Genomic DNA, 6,444 nt, shown 5'->3' with positions numbered 1-6,444 from the left:
ATAGTTAGTAGGGTTTCCAACCCTTGTTACACCTTATTTTGGTCATGTTGGAGTTGTTCTAAACTGTCTTTGGTCTTTGGGAGTCCTAGAGGATCCAATTTCACTCCATCACGACCACAATTATTTCTATTCTTAAAAAAATTAAAACTTTAAAGTCTAATGTAATGGGAAGTGCTGAAAACATTTAATACTCAACTTGTATTTTGCTGTTGTTAGCAACATGATGTCTACTTGACAATCAACAACAAATCATCTATATCCATCACAATATAATAGGAGAAAAATCAAGCAGTTTTGATAGAGCAATCTACTATACAAATGTTGCGTGTTTGTATGCTTTGCTTGTACCAACATATTTTCTCCAAATTCTTAAGTTGGGTACAAGTTAGTTCAGCTCTTTGGAAATAAAAATGGCTGCAAGTGCTGCTGCATTCCCTCATTCTTTCAATCACTGCCTTTATTCTCAACTATTGGAGGAAAATTCAGTCTCAACCATGGCCTCCATTTGTGAGATTTCTTCATATGAGGATTTTGTGAATGAAGAGAAAAGTAAAATATTAGTGATTGGAGCCACTGGTTATATTGGTCGCTTTGTTGCTCTTGCAGCTATAAATGCAGGCCATTCTACCTATGCTCTCATTAGACCCATCACTACCCATGATTCTGCCAAAGAAAAGTGCCTCCATGAATTGAAAGATTCTGGTGTTAACATTGTCTATGTATGTCACTAGCTCTGTTCATAACTAAGATTTTGTGGTAGATATGTATGGCATAGTTGTAAAGTGTGTGTACTTGTTTAAAATATTAATTTTACAGACTGTAGATTGTTTTGATTGGTCATATAGGTTTAGAATATATGATTAAGCTTTGCTTGTTTGTTCATGGTAACTACTATTGTAGATGTTTGCTAAATTGTTAGATAGCGGTCATCTCACAAATAATCATGTTTGACTGTCTTGTTGTGAAGTTGGGTATTTAGAAATTATGTTAAGAAGGGGTGTTCGGTCAGTGATCTCCTTATCAATGAGTCTAATTTGGTTGGGATCATGAGCTATATTATAGTTGTAAAAATTTGTGTTGTAATGGGTTTTATTAATGTCTACATGTTCTGTAATGGGTATTATTAATGTGCATGTATATTATAATGGGTGTTCTGCAGGGAGATTTAAGTGATCATAATTCAATGGTAAAGGCCATGCAAGGCATTGATATTGTTATTTCAATTGTGGGCAGTGGTCAACTTACAGATCAGCTTAAGATTGTAGATGCCATTAAAGAAATTGGCACTATTAAGGTCAAAACATAGGACCCTAGCATTATTACCATGAATGCTTGTTAATTGTAATAGACTTAAGAATTGTTGAACTTTGATGCAGATGTTTCTTCCTTCGGAATTTGGGCATGATATAGACAGAGCCAATCCATTAGAACTAGGGCTAAGCTTTTACAAAGAAAAGAGAGTTGTTAGGAGGGCAATTGAGGCATCCAACATTCCATACACTTGCATCTGCTGCAATTCTATTGCTAGGTGGCCTTACTTTTATCATACCCATCCCTCTGAGCTTGCTCCTCCCCAAGATCAGTTTGAAATCTATGGAGATGGAAACATCAAGGGTGATATTTTAATAATGTCATATTAGTAAATGAAGGAATCTTCAATAATCTAGATTGCAGAGTTTGACTTCAATTATTGAATTGTTTATATTGAATATGAAAATCCACTACTATTATTATATTCTATTGACCTATTTATAATTGATGAGCTAAATAAGGGAGTGCTAGCATTTCCCATCACATTATATAAAAAATTTGATACAATTTTTCATTTACTAATACTTACAACTCTTGCTTGAAGTTTCGAAAAACCACCAGAGCTGAGCTTGTGTGTCCCGTGCTTTTTTAGTCTTGCCTTTGTTGCCTTTGATGTGTCAGGCAATCTATGAAAAGTTTGAAATATGTTAGATAGTATAAATATAGAGGTTAATTAGTACATAATTAGATTCTCAACAGTATCACATACCTTGCTATACTCTCCACTGGTGTAATAGTATTTTTCTTGTCAGCTTTGTACTTTCCATCCAAAATCAGAGCCTGCCACTTAGCCTCAGCAACATAGGGTGGACGCTCGTACCTAGGGTTATCTTGTAATTTTTTTTTGTACTGGTCCCTAATATACCTCAAACATAAACCATCTTTTTCAAGGAGCTTGTTTCTCTCGAATGCACGAGGTCCAAAGAGTTGGGTCATGCTCTCTATAAGATCATCCTTCAACGGTTTGCGTTGGTTATTCCACCTTTTAAGTAAAGAAAAACATGTTAGACTCATAAATGAAGTGAAGCTACCTTTAATATAGTTCAAGAAATGGATGAAAAGGAAAACTATTATAGCAATGATATGAAATCAAAATAGTGGTTTTGGGTTTTAGTTAGGATATGATGTTCCACTAGGTATGCATGGTAGGCCCGAATATTCACAAACACTCATTACCAAGTTTTCTCCAAAAAAGATCATTCCCTACAAAACAATCATGGGATCATTAATCGATGAAGAGTGATCAAAAACTAAATTACTATTATATCACTATAGAATAATAATAACTTTAAAGTACCTGGAACTTTGGCTACTTTTAATGGAATGCCTTCATCATCACTAATGATCAATATGACATCCTTCACTGTTCCCGTACTAGGAACATAGGAACATCTAGGAAATGATGCTGCAGCTCCTATTGCAAAAAGTTTCATAAGTTTCATAAGTCTTTGTCATGAAGTATATAAAAAAAAAATGATAATTGATGTTAAAAAGTTGTAAAAAAAAAACTGTTTGTTGCTGTCATAAGAGAGAAAAAGAGGGATGTGTGTACCAACAGATGGTGCAACAGTCGATGCTTGTAAGCTGCATGTTGCTAACTCAGCAGTCGAAAAGAGATTTGTGGTTGTCTTGGATGGAGGCGACATCATCATAGGATTCAATTGATGTGAAGCTAAAGAATAAAATTGTTAGAGCATGCATAAATATAGAACGCGTGGACTAGCATGGACAAGATTGTTAGAGCATTAAAAAAAAGGATTGTTCAAGCATGTATTGTCAATGATTATGATCATTCCTATATATATTCAGTGGAAAACAGAAGTGGGGAATGGAACATGCGATCTACCTGAACCACCTGCAACACCCTCATCATGGGAATGTGGCTCGAAATCATGCAAAAAAATCTGTAAAGACAACGCATCCATATTTTAATTAATGCCATAAAAGAGCATAACATAAAAACCATTATTGAACTCTTGTTATAATTAAAAATTTCATTAATACTTACTTTTAAGGTTTTAGAGGTGTGCATCAATTCAGCTCCCCTTTCTCTTATTTCCTGAGTAGTAGGCTTTATGGTTGCCAAATGTAAAATTTCTCTGCCAATTTTCTTTAGCAACTTTTTAGTCGAACTGATCAGGTCATCGGTGTTTGCTAAATCAATATAAAAAGGGTCCTCCTCAGGGGGGGGATGCTGATCAGGGACTGCAGGTTCCTTTCCCTCCCTCCGACCACTAGTCCTTTGTGACAACAATAGTATTAGTATTATCAAAATTACTCCAAAACAATGAAGAAAAAAACATTAAAAAATAACATTTTGCTTCTATCTAGTTTGCACAATTACAATGAGTTTTACGTGCTCGTGTGTAGATGATTCGAGAACATCGCCAGCATCCCCTCCAGGCAGTTGCTCCATATTGTGCCCCTGTGTCAAAGATCAAGTATAAAAATGTTAGCCAAAAATTTATTGACTAAATGGTATGTTGGAGTCATTGATTAGAAGTTGGTTTAATAGTATGTACCACCCCCATGATAGTAGCCTCGTTTGTATCTATGAGGTTCAAATTGTAATCAATAAGAAGCTCTTCCCCTACACGTATTGATTTTATCGCACAGATGAATACACGATTTCCCTCGCGCGCCTCAAATATGCAATTGGGTTGCTTTATAGTTGACCCAGGTCATGTACTATTTATAAAACCCGCAATATTCCTTGTTTCTTTTGGCCTTCCATCAATGTATATAGCCACACTTTTACTTTGATTATTGTCTTGCTGTTGTATATAATTTTCCGAGAGGGCATACCTACGCATACTTTTTTTTATATTGAACAATATGCATCCAACTTTTGTAATCGTAACATGGTCCAACATACTCCATCAGTTCAGAAACTTTTTTGTAAGACACCTTTATGCCATCCATATAAAATAGGCCCAAACCATGTAGTGATGATGGTGCTATGCGATATATCCTCTCGTTAACACAAAAATTATTGTTTATTGGAGGAAGTTCCTTGGGTACCCAATGTTTCTATAGATGTTGGTACCTCAAGGGCACCTCGATGTTGCCTTCCATCTCATCATCATAAGAACATGACCCCCCTTGAGCAAGGAAAAATTTCATGCATTTATTGAATTTCCTTCTAGTCCTTTGACCTCTAGTTAATCTCCCTGTTCTAGATAAACTGCATGTCTCACTTTCCTCTTCTATTCCTATATTTCCCTCACTCAAGGAAGACACTTTTGACAAATGCCTATTCGCTGGTACCTGCAAATGGGAGAGATCTTAGAAGACATCAATCTTACTATTGATAAGTGTATTAAATAGACTATCTATAAGGAGTATTGACTTATACCTATCGATCCATGAGACTATGCAGGATGCTCTTGAAAGGGGTTCAGTTTCCTGCAAATGTAATTCAATTATCGTGAGTATAATCACATCATAATCATAATCACATCCATCATTAGCATCACATAAAAATTAAAAACATTAAAAGGTACACAATAAAACACTTAAATCAGGCTCACATTATAAGCCTACTAGGGAAGTAGGCTTAGTGAAGGGCTAAAATTGGGTTTTTGTATCAATTGATGAGTTCAGGGCTTAGTCACCTTGGGGACATGCTATTTGAAGTTTTTTTATGTGTGTGGAGGTGGGGGAAATACCTAGTTAAGGTGAAGCCAAGTTTGGCGCCTATTGAGGCATTGTGAGCATTTGATAGTTTGTTGATTAGATTGCTTGGATGAATCTATTGGATGGATTGAGGGACATTCATGGGATTATTCCAAAGATGTAGAACCTAAGGTGGCAAAAGGATTTGGTGTGCACTCTGATAGGTTATGGAGTTGGAGGGATCTTATGAAGATGCTTGGTTGGTGTTGTGAGAACACTATGGAAGTCCCTCTTGTTATGAATGATTGCAAGTCCACCTAGGGTCTTTGCATCACCTACAGAGGCAGAATTATTAACCAACAAATTGGGTAAGAACTTATATTATGTTTTCCCTATGAATTTTATTCTAGGTACAACTCCCTTTTATAGATATTTAATGAATTCCCTTTTCTAAACTAAACACTTACAAATGCTTTTGACCTGAAAGAAAATAAGGCTCAATACATTCACACATCAATATGTGTTTTAAATAGTTTTATTTAATTAATTTAGATTAATAGCTAATTTAGATTAGCAGTATTCTATTTGTAGTTGAAACTTGTAGCTTTTAAATAGATAATGAATAAACTATGTAACCATATATATAAGACAAATATATTTCTATCAAGAAATGAATATTAAATAGATTAAGGATTGATGGTGTACCTCTAAATTCCATCATCATCATCCTCGTCGTCATCATCATCATCATCATCATCATCATCATCATCCTCATCATCATCATCATCGTCATCATCATCATCATCCTCGCCATCATCGTCATCATTGTTTTCATCGTTGCGATCATCATCATAACATCATCATCAACATCAAAATCATCTTCATCATCATCATTAGTAGCAACATCATCGTCATCATCTTCTTTTTCTTCTTCATGAAAATTTGTGTCAGGAACATCATCCAATAACTGTCGATCGTGATCACCATCTACATCATCTTCTACTTCTTCGGCATCTTCTTCTTCCATCACATTATACTTTATTGGCCTTCCTCTCGGTTCATGTCTAACAACAAATGACCAACCTGATTTATGTGGAACCTTTGAGTAAAATACCTGCTCACATTGGCTTGGAAGAACATAAGGCTCATCCCCAACTAGCTCAAATGACCTTGTATTAACCATTGTAAATCCATTATCATGTTCAATAACAGTTCTATTAGGATCATTTGGATTAAGTCGTAGCCTGTACCATTTGACAACGAAGAGTACTAATTTGAAGGAACTAAAGTCACACTCAAGTATCTCATCCAAAATGCCATAGTATCGATTTTCATACTCTTGAGGATGTAAGTCATTTCTAGATGAACTATTAGTCACTTGAAAGACTGCAGTTATTCTTGAATCACAAGTTTTCTTCGTGTCATCCAACACTTTGACGTGAAATTTCTGACCATTACAGAACATAGCCTTGTGGTGTTTAACCTGCAATAATATGTGAAACATATCAAAATTATTGC

General features: G+C 35.3%; 1 pseudogene; it reads left to right on the top strand.

The window, feature by feature from the left end:
• Nucleotides 1-410: 410 nt before the first annotated feature.
• Nucleotides 411-1,640, top strand: LOC149569004 (leucoanthocyanidin reductase pseudogene; annotated as a pseudogene).
• Nucleotides 1,641-6,444: the final 4,804 nt, after the last annotated feature.

This window comes from Cupressus sempervirens, chromosome 3, assembly GCF_028749045.1.
Source record: "Cupressus sempervirens isolate cs-2001-9-10 chromosome 3, ASM2874904v1, whole genome shotgun sequence".
In the NCBI taxonomy this organism is placed as follows: Eukaryota; Viridiplantae; Streptophyta; class Pinopsida; order Cupressales; family Cupressaceae; genus Cupressus; species Cupressus sempervirens.
Note: the sequence above shows the minus strand (reverse complement) of the source record. Positions and strands in the feature narration are given on the sequence as shown.